Below are 18,142 nucleotides of genomic sequence, written 5' to 3'. Positions count from 1 at the left end.
GGATATTGTAGGAACTCCTTACTTACTTGTGTCAATGTACTGCTTTTATGGAGAAGAGTTGATCGATTGCACTGAGTTTGAAGCTCTATAAGGAGTGTGAAGGTATCAGATTTCATTAGGCGGGTTGTAGAATATCAGAGTATCTTATATTTCTTTAAAATATTCTTATTACATTTTCTGTCACTTTATTACTTTAAATTGTTAAATCCATTTTATGAATAGTTTATGCTTTATTAAAACTGTTTGCATTCTATAAACAATATATTATACTGAAAGGTTAATAGTATGTGTGTTTTTGCTTCAAATACAAATGCTTGTGCATTCAGCAGTGTAGATAGTATCCCCCTTCTTAGAAATGAATAAAAATGAAATCTGCCAATTTATATCTCAGCACTGAATCAGTTAAAGATTTGCGTAACCATGGCATTGTACCCATGTAGAGTACACAGGGAGTAATTGCTCTGCCTTATTGTCTTCAGCACAGAGCAGACAACCTTCTGCTGTGATCGCAAAGAACGTTCATATTTGAACAGAGCAGTGGAAGACGGTGGTGGAGTGCATTCCAGGCTCTTTCAACCCCCTTCATTTTGTGCCCTGACATATCATGGTGCCCTCCAAGACCACACTGGGAAATACAAGGAAGAGAACTGCATTTTACCCCATTCCTGGCCAGATTCCATTTTGCTGTTGTAGACTGCTATTTGCGTGGAAGCCATTTTGATGGAATCAAATGAAGTTTCTAAGATGGCCGCGTTGACATTAGGTAGGTTGCAATGCTGCATGATTCTTACCATATTATTTCCTCCCCCATCTTGCCGTTTATTCTCCTCCTTATCTCGCTAATTAACAATGAAAGCAGAACATTAAATGAAGCTGGCATGACCCAGTTACGTCTGCCACCTCCTTCTTCATGCAGAAAATCTGCCCTTGATATTAATCGAATTAACGTACTTTCTAATTCGCCGTTGTTTCGTGTTTTTCATTGCGCCCATTCAGGATGTGATGAGTATATATTTGCATATTCGGTAATTTAGATGCACGTGAAAAAATATTAATGACTTTAAAAAAATCTGGAATGATTTTTGTATCGCGGCATCCAGGCAATTAAAGCGGTAGCATTTCTCTCACATTCATTTCTGTTGTCTCTTTTATCAAGATTGAATGTTTGTATTGAACGTAATATGGTTATAGCCTTCCTCTTGAAATATACAATTTTAATAGATACATTTCATCTATTGAAATTGTATATTTCATTTCAGAAGATTTAGCTCAAAGCAGCTCTAAAATATATGATGTTTACTGAGACATGTATATATGAAGGGAGGGAGAGTGATCCTTTATTTAGGAACAATTGTATAATTTTCATAATATTTGAAACAGAGATAGAAAGAGCTCTTAGACAGCCTTTGTTCATGTAGGATTTTCTTTTGTTTGAAAAAACACAAGGATACTGTGAATGGTGTATGACTCTAGCTCTCTGTTTAATTCCAAATCTATTTTTAAATCAGTTATTTACTTGAATGCAAAGATATCAGAAAGAAATTGACAACTACTTTGGGATGTAATTATAAAATTAGTTCTGTTTTACCAATGCCGTTCACATACAAGATATGGCCCAAGTACAGGCGTTATGTCATGTCTTCAGGAACGTATTCAACATTTTAATGAATTGAAATTTCATTTGAATGTGTGAGTGCAGTAACAACCTACTTTTAAATACACAAACATAGCTAAATATAAAAAAATAACCTAATATTGAATACTCCTGAACTCCAGAAACAGGTTGTTAAAAATTACCCCCTATAGGTTATGCTTGGAAACACTCTGTGACAAGCCCACATTCTAGAAGCAACACTTTGTTATTGTTGACTTTTACATTTCGAGGCTTCAAGAACAGACGTTATTTTAGTATTTTACATATTATTTCTAATTTAAAATATTCTAATTTAACAACTGTCATTCAGTGACGCAGGGTTTGGGTAAATTCAGCATAAGCCATCCACCTGATATCAAGCACACATGTAGCAGCAATATTATTGGCAACATACAGGCTTTTTGACTATTTAATAGCCTCACTTTCAGAGTATTCATGTACTCAAAGAACCCTTAAATCCAAGTAGACCGTTGCCTGACCCTCAGAAAATTGCTGTCCTGCAGCTGTGCAATATTTACTTTTGTAAGGACTCTAGAACACAACTTTGGACAGCTTTTGAGTGGGTTTATGCCTCTTTGCTGATGCCTTGGTTTAGTCCCATGATCTTTACTTAATTACCTGGTTATGGTTAAATCTACCTTTTTTACTTTAAAAAATCATTCTCAAAAGAATTCAGGGATGGTGGTATTTTGCCATTTATGCTTATCCTAAATCAAACACAGCCTTATATGTAATATAGTAATACATGAACATTTCTTCAAGACATTATTTTCAATAAAATTCTCCTCTGGATATGACATTAGATTTTTCTTACATGACAGTGCTGTAATATGTGTGTGCAATTTGCACAATCAGTGTATTAAATGGCATATGACTCCCTCTACCTACAACATTACTCTTTGGCACAACAACAAAGGATGTTATAGTGATATGTCAATTTCTAGCTTTTTCCCATGATTACATTTGTCTAGTGGTGGCCGGCACAGGTAACAGCAGTGGCCCAGGGCCGGGTGGAGGGGGAGTCGACAGACGATGGGGTAGGTAAAATTAAGTAAAAACATTAATAAAACCACTTACCTTGCACTCGCCGCATCGACGATGCGGTGAGCGTAAGGTAAGTGGTATTATTTATTTTTGTATTTAATTTTACCTATCGTATCATCTGTCGACAACTCCCCACCACACCCTGCCCATGCCCCGCTTCACCACTCTCACATGTGCCAGCCGCCATTTGTCATGTAGAATATGTACTCAAACTTGATTTTATTTTCTCTTAAAATGTTTAAAGATTGATCAAGTGTTTCTATTTATCAGTTCATTTATGGGTCATTATGGTAAATATGTAGATAACTACATTCTATAAACATGTAGGTAGATATATTGTAGTCTTTTGAAGTGATAATTTTTCAGTGAACTCTTCTACTTGCCTTATTTGATTGTATTTTCATCCCATTAGCTAAAGACATATGTCATTGAGCTAGTGTCCATTAATAGTTTTTCAACTTGAGCAAAAAGACTTTTCCCCAAAAGTCTCGTTACAGTCAGCTGACAACTGTGATTTTTCATTTTGGCTCTGGTTGGTTTGTCAGTAATCCGGGTTCATGCATTGCATTGATATATGAAAACAGGATTTCATATTCTGGGATGGGAAACCAGAGGCCTGATGGTTTGCCCAGGTTCTCTTGTTTTTTAACTAAACTAGGTTTGGACACTCCTGCTTACAGCTTTATGTTGCCGCTCACATCTATTTAGGGTTTGTTTCCTGCATGTATGAACTATTATGTAACTAAATGAATTAATTTATTTTTAATTATAAAGTTAATTTCCAAAGTGTATATGAAAACGATGTCAGAGCTGAATTATTACCATAATAATATTGAATCATTGACATTTGGTTCCTATCAATAATATTCAATGGGTCTTGTGATGTGTTCTATCGGTTGCCATGGAGTTGCCTAAAGTTGATGCCATAACTTCGTAGATCATGCCTTTGTGAAACAAGCTACTTTACATTAAGGGCTGTTTGTTTTGAACTGGGGTCTTTTGCATTTAATTTGGGTTTAGTTGTGAAAATGCATATTTAATTTTAGGATTGTCTTTTAAAATAAAAACCTTAGCTGTTAAATATACAGAATTAAAATTGCTTGAATTTGCAGTTTAATTGCAAGATGTTGTGTTTATTTTACTGTTATGGATTTCTGCCCATTTCTTCTATTCCATTTTCCGGGTCCCAGTATTGTAATCATACACATATTTAAAAAAAAAAGAGTTTATTACTGAGATTGATCCTCATCATGTGCTCCCATCTACTCTTATATAATTATTGCACTGGAAAGGAGTAGAAACCTGACCAGTTAACTGGCCATTATTGTTGGAATGATGCAGTTTATATTCAGTCTGCATTACACCATTCCCTCTCGCTAGAGGTAGGTAGCAGAAAATGTGTTTAACTCTGTGGTGGAACTGCTACTCTGGGTGTCAAGCAAATCAGAGCATGGCAAGCAGGACATAATTGGTCACCATTCAGAAAAGGTAATAATTGAGAATGAATTATGGAATTAGGGACAGGCAAAGAGACCAATGTGAGCATTACTTTGATGCGATCTTTGCAAGAGTTATACTTGCACGTCGTGTAGCCAGCATTATAGCTTTTGCACCCCACTGTTGAGGGCTATAAATGCTGGTAAAGGCTCCCTTCCAAATTAAAGGCCCAGGTCACAGGTGAGGGAACATAGCATGAGAGTGGGCATTTAATTATTATTGTAGCCAGAGGCAAAACAGACTATAATGCTATTTCACAATTCCGTTAACCTCGGGTATAATGTTCTAAAATAAACAGGAAGAAACAAATAGACAAGCTTTGGAATGTTGGCGCAGACATTATTAGCTCTTAGCCACTTCGTTGTCTTCAGTGAAGCTCTCAACATTCCAGTGTTTTAATTTAAAATTATGTATTGTGGATCTCTTTTTCACTAAACTATGCATACTGTATTTGATCATTTTTAGTACTCCGTTTTCAAGGATAATTTACTTAAATACACTTTAAACATTTAGAAGTCTCTAAAAGCATGATTAAGATAGGACAGCAGATCCAGAGCTTTAATGACTGATGAAACTTTGACTGATTAAACTTCTGTGACAGTCATGCTAACAATGACTAAATATTTTCAGAAAGTTTAAAGTTGAGACTGAAGCTTTATGATAGTATAATTGGTAATCAGTAGATTGCAAGGCAGGTGCATGTGTAATTGAGGCTCTGAAGCTGGATCCATGGAAGGTGAGTATGAAAGGCCAAACTATGCTTAGTTTCTTTCATTGGTTATAACTGAAGCAAAGTAAACCCAATTTCATAAAAACACTAGAGAAAAAGCAGGGTTGAGAATCAATAAAATTAATGTTTTTTTGCTACAAGATTCCCAAAGGGCCAGAAAAAATTAACACACTTCACACACCAAGTAAGGTCCACGGAATAAAGGGTTCCAAGCTAAAACAACGAATTGCCTGATTTAGGGTTTGGCAGACAGGGTGTTCCATTGCTATTGCAACAGATTACCCTGCCTACTAAACCCTTGGCCCCACCTCATTTAGAGACTGAGAGGACTCTACGCTTTCCATCAAACGAGCCCCTTTAGTCCATCTATGGAGATTGTACTCCGATGACCCAACAGTGTAGGGGTCATCAGAGTAAGGGTATTACACCACTCGCCCTATTTAGGGTGTACAGTGTGATGTATTTTGTTTCAGAACAGAATATCAAGACCCCCCACATGTGGGGGTCATTCGGTTTTTGTTTTACTGAAACAAGCTCTCACTATGGAAGTTTGCTTCTAAAAATAAATATTAAAAGTTTTGTGAACGTCCCTCAAAACTGAATTACTAAATTTGACATTATTGCTTCTATTTTTGTATTTTTCTTCCTTTTTTCAATGTATTATGTAGATTAGTTTCATTGAACCAGAAAAAAAAGAATCATACAAGTGGCAGTTGAATGGCAGGTCTTCGTTTTTGTATCATCTTGTCTTCTTAGTAATTGGCAATTGCTTTTTCTAGCAGAATAGTCATGTTGTATTTTTTCTTGGGAGGCTGGGCTTGCTAGAGGCCAATAAGAAAGCAACAGAAAAAAAGCTGACTGTAAACATCTAGTGTATGATCCACCCAGTTGCTAAGAAGAGTGTGCTTCTGCAATAGGATCAATTTCTGCTGGTTTGCAATTGAGTTGATCAGCTCAGTGAAGCCTTTTTACTGACCAACATCAACAGGAGGGCTTTTTAGAGATGAGCTCCTCCTTGCAAATGTCACCCAATCACATCCTGGTTTATGTGCTGCAACTTATTGACTAGGAACTCTACTTTTCTCGTACAGTGGAGGCTATAAAAACATAAGAATTAACATAAATCTGAAAAGTTGTGATTTTGTAAACTGGATAGGATTGAGATATATTGCGAGACCTTATTCTTATTGATATTAAACAAACTGATATGCCATTCTTTTTTCAGCACTATCCAGATGTATCAACGGAGCACATAAAGAAGTGGGGAGCCTATACGAGGGTGAGTCTTTTCTTTATATTGTTGATATTGTTGCACTTATAAACTGTGGTGTTTTGGTATCAAACAAGGTATGTGAATAACGGCATCTTTAAAAATGTTGATTCAAAGCAGCACTATTGTTGTCCCAGAGACAAAGTGCCCTAAACTCCTCTATGGAGGAATCTGACATATTTTTGGGTTACATTCATTAGCCCACAGGCTTGAATCTGGACTCTGGGTGAACTGGGGAACCGTGTTTTAGAGCGCAGAGCATGTTCCTGTTCAGATGGTAAACTTAACAGCGTCCACTACAGTTAGAAAACCCTGCTTTCCTCTTGCTGCTTTCGGTGCTGCCAGGAAGTTTGTGAGAATGAACATCTACAGCTCGTTCTGTGAGGTGGCACTCGGGCACCGCCACTTCTGCTCTGCGACCTCTGCTTTTACCCCAAAGTCACTTTCTGCATGCTTGCATTGGCACCCTGAATTACATGGCCTAAGGAGCTAAATTCACTCTAGCTCTGTGAAGATACGTGAGATCTATGACCAGAAATGAGGGTGAAGAATTACCTCAACTAGTTATATTATTAATCTTTGTTTTAGTTTCTGTAAAGAACCTTCTGTTTAGTTCGGTCAAGCCCCATCAGCGCTTTTAGGGCATGCCCTGTTAGTAAAGTATTTAGTTCATTCACTCAATTGCTCCATATCTCATTTACTCACTCTCACTCATGCAATCCCTCACCCTTTGACCCGTTCACTTGTTCAGACACTCATACTCACTCATCTGTTATTCACTTAACCACCCACCCATCACTCATTCACTCACTCACTCATATTCAGTTACTCACTGATAGAAGTGCCATGTTTTTTGTGATAAGCGGAAAGAGTCAATTCTCAGAGTTACTTTAGAGTTGTACCATGACACAGAATATTGAAAAAGGCAAATGCGGTGCACGATCAAAACCCTCAGTAATGCAACACTTCGCTCACCGGGATGGTGTCATAACGAAATTCAGAAACAATTCGCAATAGGAAAATCTGTCCCTGTTTTTTATGCTGCATGCACAGTCGCATGGAGGGGACGTCATAGAATAGATCTGGTTCAATTTACCCTGGGTTATGTTGGCAATTCTTGGATAGGTGTGTAGATCGGTTTCTGAAAAGTGAAATATTAGTTGAGGCTTTGCATCAGAAAACACTGTACCCAACAATCAAAATACGATTCAGATTGTTTTGACAGACAACTGATCCGAGGCATCATCCTTACCTTGCGGCTCAGTAATGCTCCATTTCTTTCCTCTCCTAGCATGATTTGCTTTGGAGAAAAATGTTAACACCCCTTCACCAGGTGGCATGCACCCCAGGCATGTGCCTGCCAGTAGGCCAAAAAAAGGGCTCCAGATCCTCTCCATTCCAAGTGCCCATTCCATCTGAGATTTTACTATCTGTCCGTATATGTATACACTCATATCCACCACATCTTCCTCCTCAACTTCTGCACTGTATTATCCAACTACTGTTACGAATTTTAGTCATGTGAATGTCCCTCAACCACTAATACTATTTATAAAAATAAATACATCGTTTAGAGTAAACATTTCCTACATATTTCTCTCTAACGTCCCCATGTCTCTCTGACAATCTGTTGTCCATGCATACGTTTGTCAGTGTCTTGCCTATGAATGGTTTGCATTAGCATATCTCTTCCTTAGCTAAATTTTTTAATAAAATTGATGCATGGATTTTGTTGTGATTCAACAGGCCTCAATAATTCTAGCTAAAGCTTGCCAAGTATATTGTGGCACGGTTAATAACTCCAACCCATTGGTTGCCTAATGCATGTTTTCTATATCTTTTGCCATTTCTTTCTCTCTCACTCATTTTATCTGTTTTTCACACAGGCCATCTTTTTGTCAGCTTTCTATTTGACTGTTTACCGCTCTGCCTTCTTGCTTACTTGACTCTCTTTTCTGTTTTATGAATGCATTATCATTTACTATGCACTGTCCAAAGCATATGGCATTCATAAATCACCTAAAATAAATAAATAAAGCAATACATTATTAACAGATGAATGATACAGGCAGGAAACAAAACACAGCATCCAAGATCTTAGTGGAGTGAGGATTTTTAGGGCTTGCCAACTGATCATAAGCATGAATACAGGCATGGGTGGGCAGAGGCAGCTAAAGAACCAACCAATGGGTCCACAGCACGGCAGGGCTCGGGAGCCATGGTTACGAGGGTGGGTACACATGACGCATAGCAAGGACCAATGCACAGAGGAAGGTGCTAGACTGCGCATATTCCTTCATGCAGAGGGGATTTCAGCACATTCAAGCCAGCTGAAAATAGGACATCGGATGCATCTAAAATGCAATTTTCACCAATTCGTCCTTGATTTATGTTGCATTGAATAGCCTTTAATAACTTTCAATAATGCAAAACGCCAGCTTACTTTTAATGGCTATGCAGTCACCGTCTGCGGCTCATTCATTCTGATTATTACAATTTGGACAAATGGTTACCTCACCATAATTACGTTTTCGCATTTCTTTTGCTTGTTTTATTTGTTCAGCCGCACGCACGTCAACTATAATGGCATGTTACCACATATTTCCTTTTATAGCCTATTTTACCATTTATATATTGTAACAATCAATCTCATTGGGTATGCACTACCCATATGTTTGCCATGGAAGTATTTACCTAAGTCGTGAAGAATGAAAAAATGCTTATTCTGTTTTTACTATTCTTTGAACATACAAAAACATACTTACGAAACAAGTGTTAAGGAAGCAGTTTCAGTACTGGTTAGGGATTCAGCCTGGTAAATAACCAGAATATGTTTGAATAGGTTCATATTGATATTGTAGGGGTCTTTATCTTTAGGAGAAATGCCAGACCCGGAGTATCCATGCTCTAATTGTAAGGTTTTGCCCAAGATAAAAACAGAAAACTATAAGAACAACATTGGATCACGAAGATTGAAAGCCTATTCCATGAATACTGGCTCTGGCAAACATCTCTCTCTTTGAAAATAGAGCGAAGGGTACTTTTTAAAAAGCATGTGCTGATCTCTGAGAAAGAAGACACAAGGTGTAACACCAGAAGTGGTGTTTGGTAATTGCAATTGAACTGTACTTTAGTTCTTCTACTGCAGGCTGTCCTGGGCCCTATGTTTTGATGAACATGTAAGAGCCCTACCCTTCCTACGTATTATTTCGTAAAATGTCCACTTATTGAAGCTAATTTCTACGACCTAATAAATCTACTTTACTGTCAGGCTCTGGTTTCTAATATTTGCTACTTAAGATTGGTGGCGGCCTGTTTGAATGATCTATAAATCCCAGAGTTGAATATTAATTTCACCGGCCTGTTAAAGGTCGCGGGGTTTACATTTCTCATCATTCTTATTGCTGCCGATATTCAAGCCTCCCATTTACTGGTAAAGTCAGCATGTACCAAAATGAAAAGGAGACAAAGATGGTCTAATGCTTCTTCCTTAACTATCACAATTTCTAAATCTTCAGTGTCTACTTTCAATTCAGTGAGTTTCTTAGGGAGTGGAGCTGGGCTCACATGTCCAGGTCAGATAAAACATACAGGAAATGTTAAAAAGTTGGTGTCGCATTCAAACTTCTTTATTTCTTCAACACATCTCAGCCTGTGGGAGCACTGCAAGTTTGAACTGCGGGTGAAGTGGACACTCTTATCATTGTCTTATCACTCTTTTTCTTGGTTTCAGAATGCTAATGCAAAGATTGTGTTTTAGCGTTTCTTTGCAGAATCCACTGACCAAGACATGTTGCTACTTACATGCTCATCCAAACGTACAGCTGAAAACAATAACACCAATTATATTTCAAAATTGCTAGGAAAATCAAAAAGAAGATAGAAGTGCCATGCTCATTAAGTATGTCCATTTAAATATGGATCTATAAGTAAATAAAGAATGCCATAATAAACAAATACAATAGTGATGAATTTAAAAATATAAATTCATAATGGAGATACTTTCCTGGGCTCTTATATAAAGAGGGAGTTATAATGACAATTCCCATCATGGAAAATGTGCATAGCAAGATCCCTAATCATAATATAAGCCCTAACCATAACCTTAATGCAACACTGTCCTTAACCCTAAACCAACCATAAACCTGACCCTCATCCAATCTCCATCACTAAACCGATCAATAACTTTTTATTTTCCCTAACCCCTTTTTTCTTTTCAATAATTGTCACATTGTTTTTTACAAGAAATGTTTTATTTACTTTCAATGTTAGTTTTACTTGTTTTTTACCTAAATATTATAATCGTTATATTCACTTGTTTACAATTATTGTTTTTTATTTTCTTGTAATCCTTTAATTACATGTGCTGCAAAGCTCATTTTATTGTATGTGAATTGTAGTATTTCAGAGAAAATACTTTCGGCGAGCAATGAAATATGAAATGTTCTTTTTTTTCATTGCATTTGTATACAGGCATGAATTATCTATTGGTCATCAACAAACTGCAGTTGAACCTAGAGCACTACCTCCCAGGTCTAATCCCTAAAGTGACTGATCACACTAGGGAATATATTGATGAGAGAATAATTCATATTCTAAACGTATCTCCTTTTCTATTTAATCAGACCCACAAAGAAACTAGTGAATGCTAATAAGTTTTTAGTTTGCGTAAGAAAGTTGCCTACAAATTAATTTAGGCCCAGACCGATCTTTTAAAACTTAACAGGTTCAAGCAGTTTACAAAAATGTGACCTATGATCAACTCTCTGGTCCCCTCAATTTTTAATTAATCCCAGAGTTGTGTCTTAGAATGTAAACAATCTTTATAACAATGGTGAGCTTATGGTGTGAGTTGATTTGGCTCCTTGATGAACAAAAACTGAAAAGGAGCATATTATTTCTATATATATATAACTTGATATACCACACTGTTAACATTTATATTTTGATTAGTTTGGCTCCTTCCCTATTATTTTTGAGTCTCACTGCTATCATTCAAAGATAACAACTAACTTTGATGCTACTGTGGTCTTCATTACAATACAGCAACTAAATGTAAGAAGCGAGAAAAGTGAGTAGAGTTCTGTATTAAATGTTAAAATTTACAAACATGACTAACGAAAGAATAAATGACCATCTAAAACAACACAAGTAGAAGAGTTGTTGCTATCTCTCTTTTTCTTGATTATTTTTCCTGGATGTATTTTCCCAGCATTTAATTAAATTCCAAATATGTTTCTTCTAATAAGCCATGGTGTACTGAATTTCATGTTTTTTCTTTGTCTACTCAATGACATGACATTTAATCAGTATTTGACAGGAAACCATGCAGTCATTAAACTCACATTGTACTTCCCATTTTCCTAACAAAGACAAAGCCAATGGTGACTAAATCCATTGCCTAGCTGATATGCAGGAAATGTCAAATATTTTGGAGCATGTGGCATAAATCCACTGGTTCAACAACTTCTGCATGACATTGGGAGTCAGATAGTTTACCGCACATTCACAACTGCTCTTTGTGCATACATGAATCATCCCCGTGTGAACATTGGAAAGTGAGTGAAGTCAAATTGGATGAACTACAAGTGAGTAATGAAGGGTAAACACTATTACACTTCAATCTTAAATCAAGAGAAAATCAATAACAGTAAAACAATCTTTGCAGTAGCCTGAACATATAGAACTATCAATGGTTTATAGTGAATAAAGGGAATAATGTTTACTGAAAGTTTCTGAGTGACATCAAATAACAGTGAGAGTGATCGAGATGTCTATGATGTCACACAGAAAACTGAGATGAAAAATATTCGTATTCACAGTTTACCCCTTCACAATGTTATGTTACATCTGCCCAACCAAATCATCTGCTCCTACTGTCAACATCTTTGCAGGCTCAGGGGAACAACGGGGGAGCCATACCTAACATGGGCCCCCACCCCTTCACAAATATAAAAAACACACGGCTTCCTGTAACTAATCCCTCCACCCTCTATATTTAACCTCCTCCCGGGCCCAATAAAAAAATACTTTGCTTCCCCTCACTACCCTCTATATTTACTCTCCCCCTGGCCAAACTGAAAATAATACCTAGCCTCCTACCACCCCACACAACCAACTCTGTTTACTCTGTTGCTTCCCTCCCCACCCAAATATAAAAAAACAACCTTCTGCAGCTTTTCTCTCACTCCCTATTCAAAGGTGCATTTTCCACTCTCAAACTGATAGTGAAACGCCAGAGCTGCGCTAACTGCAGCTCTGAGAGATCCACTATCCCCCTGGCCCTTTAGCTTGTTTGCACTTTCAGAAGGGGTCATCAGAGACCTACCCTGACAGGGAATGTGGCTCTTGGTAAAGGCAAAACACCACCCACATTCCTTGGATCTGGGAAGACCGTGGGGCGATGCTGAAGAGTAACATAAAGGATAAGCAGGGGATGAGTGGAGCAACACTTATAATGCAGGGGTAGCTGGGATTTGAGGAGTGAACAGCAGATGGACAGATTGCAAGACAAACACATGCACTCATAAGAATTGACAAAAGATAAAGAAAAACGTGGTTGCCTAAAGTCCATTGTGGAAGGACACAAGTCATGTAGTCAAAAGGATGGTAAAGAAGCTATGCTCCAGTGAAGGGACAAACAAAAACACAGAAAGGAAAGCCATCAAATTGGAAGTAATCTAATGAGACTGACAGGAATACCAACCAATGATAAGCAATGGGCTGACACAAAGTCTATTCTAACTAATAACATTGCACACAATAGGTTGTTAGACAGCTAATGCTGGTAGTAAGCAAGGCCTAAACATTGTTATCTCAATAATCTGTTCAACTGTACTTGATGTACAACAGCAACAATGTTTAAATCCTGGTGATTTTTATTTTTGTTATGGGCCTTTAACACAGATACTAGACCAGCAGATTATGAAGCAGAACACATTTAGTGGCTCATTCTATAACGAGACAACAGTGCGGAGTGAGAAATCCTTCCTCCAACATAATCAGACATTCAGATATTTGCTGAACAAAAAGATTTTACATTTTTTTCCAAAGATCAAGAGAATGTTTGATTTTCTGAGATTATCATCAAATCTTTTACAAACTACAGGGCCATGTGTAGGGAAAGCACACTTGATAGTTCATGTTCTAGAACATGTACAAAGCTGCTGCCTAATTGTGCTTAGGAGTAAGTGGGGTTTGGTACACTTCATATGTAGGGCTCCTGGTGACAAGTACAACAGTATCCCCCGCAATTAGCAATCCATCATTTTATTTTTGCAATTTTTTTAATGCAGTGCACTCTGTGTAACTGTGAAATGTTTACTTGCCTGTTGTGATTTCAGAGGCTGAGCAAAGAGAACACATATGTTATTTCATTCTACAGCCATTTATCCACTATGGTGCCCCCACATGATAACTGTAAAATGACTCTTTGCTGAAATTGTAATTAGCACTGTTCTGTTTTGATTATTTCTTGTTGATTTTTTCTGTTCCTCGGAATAATCCACTTTCATGGAATGCGCTCAGACCCATCAACAATACAATTAAACAGAACAGCCCCATGTTTAATAAATCACCCTGGACTCCAGCGGGCGAGGATTTTGCCATGAAAGACACAATGGGCGGCCTCCTCCCCTTGCTAGACATAGGCTTGCAGCCACATATGTTGTCTCCTAAATGTAATTTGCATGTCTGGACGAACACTGTCTAGCAATCACTAAGGGCGACACCGCCCCTGACAAAGCGGCTGAGCTCACATTTAAATTCTGAAAAAATGTTTGGCAAAAACAATTTTATTTAAACGGATGTAGGCTGGTATAAATAATTTACAAATAATGTATCACCATATTTTAAAAAACGGGTGCATGAAGATATGTACTCATAATGTGATAGTCACATCACATAAATAAACATTTGGTTGTTTAAATTTCTGTTTTGCAATGCGATGTATACTAGAAGTGCAGCACAGAGATCCCTCCATTAGATGTAATCATTACTTTCCTTAATAAACACTTAACACAGATATACACCTATATGTTCATGATTCTAACTTTACTTCTCGTTTAAGGTCACTGACAATCACTGACAATCATGTATAGGTTGATGTTTGACTCATATACATTAGGGAAGGACTCTGCACAATAGTCCGAAAAGATCTATGGGACAACCCTGACTTAGCATGTCGGAGACCCTCACACAAACATCTAAGTTCCGGTTACTGGGGCAGAAAAAACACAAACATCCATGCAGAATCTGCCCATGGCTCTCTTACGTCACATTTTCTGGACGTAAAGGACACATAGAAGTTGGAGCCATGCGTCGACAAAATTCGTCCAGCATTAGGCAGGAAACTCTATGTGCAGTTTCGGCATGGTTGTCTCCCCTTGCGTGTATTCACCTGTAAATGGTCTAGTGGCAACGCAGTGGGGTGCCCAGTTTGCAATATGTGTGAAGACATAGATGGCGGTTACAGTTATGTAAAAATCTAGGCACAACTCATTGTATGGAAGCATTTAGACTTTTAATAATCAGCACTGATCCCCATATTGTCTATGTAGTCTCACGCTTTTTAAATTCCATGTAGTGGGCTAGGATGAACTTTCTCAAATAGAAAGTCATGGACTGGATATGTGATTGACTTTCCCATTTCTTTTTTTATATCTAAACTAATATCTCAAATGAACTGGTTTATACTTTTTAACTTTTTTAACCTGTATTGTATATACATGTGTCTGTTCTTTTATGGTTATCAACCGAAATAAAGAAATATTGAAGTGAAGTGATGTTTGACATCTGACCCAGTTGGGCAAACAGACCAATTGGCTAAGAAGGCGCATTTGCCTAGCACTAGATTGCATCCATTAAAAGTCAGGAATATACTGTTTTTTTAGGACAACCCCAAGGAATTAACAACTGACTTCTAACACAATTTATCTGAAAAAAAGAATAATGGTAATCAAACCTGTACAGACTATTTTCACCAGTAAGATCACGAAAGGATCTCAAAAACATGGAAATGGAAACATGAAATGAACCCCTGCCATCGACTTTTTTTTCCTTAGAATGGTGTCAGTGGCTACCATTTCTACATATGAATGATCGTTTCAGAGAGAGATGTTAAAAGATTCCTTGCTTGGGGATGGGGAGGTGTGATGTTGCTGTCACGAAGAGCATGCACCCACACTACTGTATAGGGTACAGTTAATTACTACATCTATTTTTCGTAATTTGCACGACACCGTACTCCATTCATCCATCCATCCATCCATCCACCCACCCAGAGCTGAATTAATTTCACGTTAATGACACGAGAAGGTATTCGCGGGCCTTTTTCTCCACCACCTCACATTTCTTTTGTGTTTCTTAAAAGTCTACATTATTTGACTTTGTCTGAAGTTCGGTTCATGGCGCAGCCAGTAATTTATGGCCGGGGGAGCCAGGCACAATGGCGCTGGCAGGAGCGGCCATGCTGCGGTTGGCAGCCACACAATGGCCCAAAACACACAGAAACTTTTTTTCGCCGCAGTGATGGGTTTTTACAGCAAGCACAAAAGCAGCTATAAAACACAATGGCGAATTTTATAGGGGGTGACATTAGCTCACAAGACAAGGTTTAAGTAAATGTTGTTTTTACCCGCGGGCAGCCAGCAACACTGCCCATTCTTTCTGCCCGGTGCCCCCTATTGCTCCCGGTTCTGGCGCGGGGGCAGCTGCAGGGGCTGTGTTAGTAAACACTTTTTATGGGTTCCCATTTTTATTCAGCTCCCAGTCCCCCCTGATGCTCCCCCTTCCCCCTTCTGCTTTCCTCCGTGTCTGCACAATGACAGCATTGTCAAGAGGGGTCTGAATGAGGGTCTCCGGGCATGTTCCCAGCATTGTCAGAGGGGTGGGAAAAATAGCCCCGCTGAAGGGGACCAGACCAGACACAGACAGATGCCTAAATTAGCGACAAAGCCTATTGAAGGCCCCCCCACAACCCCAGACAAGGGCTGTCTTGTGTGCGTGTGTGCCCGTGTGTGTTTCTGCCCCCTTATGTGTGTGCATAAGAAGCGGTACGGTTGAATGCGCGTCTTGCTATGTTAATTAGTTTGTGCATGCATGTCTGATAAGGTGCCAAAGCACAGAATCTATTTTGTTCTTGCACTGGAGAGAGCCGTTTTAATGGGGTGGGGATGTGGCCTTGCTGTGCTCTGTGCTGAATACTGGCTGGCAGACTCCTCTTTTTTTATTTTTTATAATTGAACAACGACCAAAAGAAAGCGGCAGAGGGATGCTTGCACTGGTCTTTGCATTTCACAGAGAAAAGTCCTATTTGCATAGTGTGGGAAGCTGGCCTCATTTACTGACTGAACCGTTATGGTAGTTATTGTTCACACACGGCTATTACAGGGATTCACCCCTTGCATCCTGGGCCAAATTCAGTAAATAACATGTTCGTTCACCTTCTGCTGTGACAAATTTGTTTGTTTATGGCCTGTCTTCTAATCTGTTCATGGAAATTACGTGAAAGATGTTCTTATGGCAACAAAACCTTAAGGAAAGAAGTGAGTCGGTTAAAAACTTCTTCCTTTGACATTTCCTCCTTTACTTTAATTTTCCCACTTGTTTCTTTACTTTCCTTTGCCTGCCTTTATTTATATTACCACCTTCTTTCCTTTCTACCCTCTTCTCCTATAGTTAATCACTATTTCGTATTCCTAATTAGTTCCTTGTTTGCCCGTCTACCCTTGGTCTCAAGTTCCTCTTTCAGTTTTATATGTATTTGGTCCTTCTTGCCCTTTTTGGTGACCCTCCTTTCTATTTTTTACTTTATAATTATTTGTTTTTCACTTTTACTTGCTCTCTATTATTATTCCCTCCATTTCTTCCCTGTCTCTTCCTATGATGTTCCCATTTCAACCATCCACACCAAAGACGCCCCCGAACTTTCCCTTTTTATACCCCTCCTACCACTTCTTCCCCCTTCCTCTTCATTTTCTCCATCCTTCACCGCTACACCAGTTAAGTTAACTTAGTTACAATAATCTTCTTTTGTTAATCCATTCTCTTTGGCCCTCTTTTGATCCCTCCTCTATGCATTCCAGCTTACTTTCTCTACTGTCCTTCAATCCTTTTACCCTTGCACCAGGGTACATTTCCTTTCCCTATTTGTACTCCTTTTCTGTTTTGTCCTCCTTCTTCATGTAACTTCCTACTCTCTTGTTTTCTTCCCCCTTTCTTCATATTTTTTATTTTTTCAGTTCCTCCCTTTCAGTTTTATCTTGAGTTTTGTATTTTTCATTCTTGCTATTCTTCCTCCAATCCTCTTTTGTCACATTACCTCGACTGTTTTTATACACCGTACATCACTCCTTTACCTCCTTCCACACATCCCCTCCCTTCTCTCTGTCCTTCTCATCTCAAGTGTATTCCCGCGTTCTGTCTGTTCTTCGGTACCCCTCTGTATTCTTTCTCTTCTTAATATCTCCAATTTATAGACATTACATTTAAATGATTCCATAAAAAAAAGGTCAGTTCAATTAATGAACCTCTATGTTTACTTGAAAAGAAAACGCAATTTGCTTTAAAGCATTCTCTGTACAATGAATTGCACTGGTCATTGTGCAGGCCCTGCGGTTGTCTGTGTGTAGATGTATTAAAACATTGCTTCGTGCAAGTGATTAATTGAATGCTTACCTGCATGCCTCTGCTGTACTGTGTCTAAAAAAGATATCTAATTGTGTTGCCATCGCTGTGGTCCTTGAGTCTTTGTATGGAATTTGTATGAAAAAAACTCCTGCAATTTATCAAAGATAATGATCTTCAAGAGAGGAGAAGCGGGTTGTGCAGACGATGTATACCTGCTCCCTACAAAAGGTTGTTTCTTTACCAAGAGAGAGCAGCACAATGTGTAAATCCTTATATTCTACAGAGGTGATCGTGTTAGAATTCTGCACAGACAACACCG

General features: G+C 38.3%; 1 long non-coding RNA gene across 2 annotated transcripts in view; it reads left to right on the top strand.

Annotated features, from left to right (window-relative positions):
• LOC144825265 (uncharacterized) overlaps positions 1-18,142 on the top strand; it is a 149,372-nt gene that overhangs the window by 54,706 nt on the left and 76,524 nt on the right. For both annotated transcript variants that reach the window (XR_013609366.1, XR_013609367.1), the window contains exons 3-4: positions 480-763; positions 6,151-6,204. This is a non-coding gene — a long non-coding RNA (uncharacterized LOC144825265). The remainder of the gene's footprint in view (positions 1-479; positions 764-6,150; positions 6,205-18,142) is intronic.

Source organism: Lissotriton helveticus, chromosome 3_1 (genome assembly GCF_964261635.1).
Source record: "Lissotriton helveticus chromosome 3_1, aLisHel1.1, whole genome shotgun sequence".
Lineage (NCBI taxonomy): Eukaryota > Metazoa > Chordata > Amphibia > Caudata > Salamandridae > Lissotriton > Lissotriton helveticus.
This window is presented reverse-complemented; position numbering and strand designations above follow the sequence as displayed.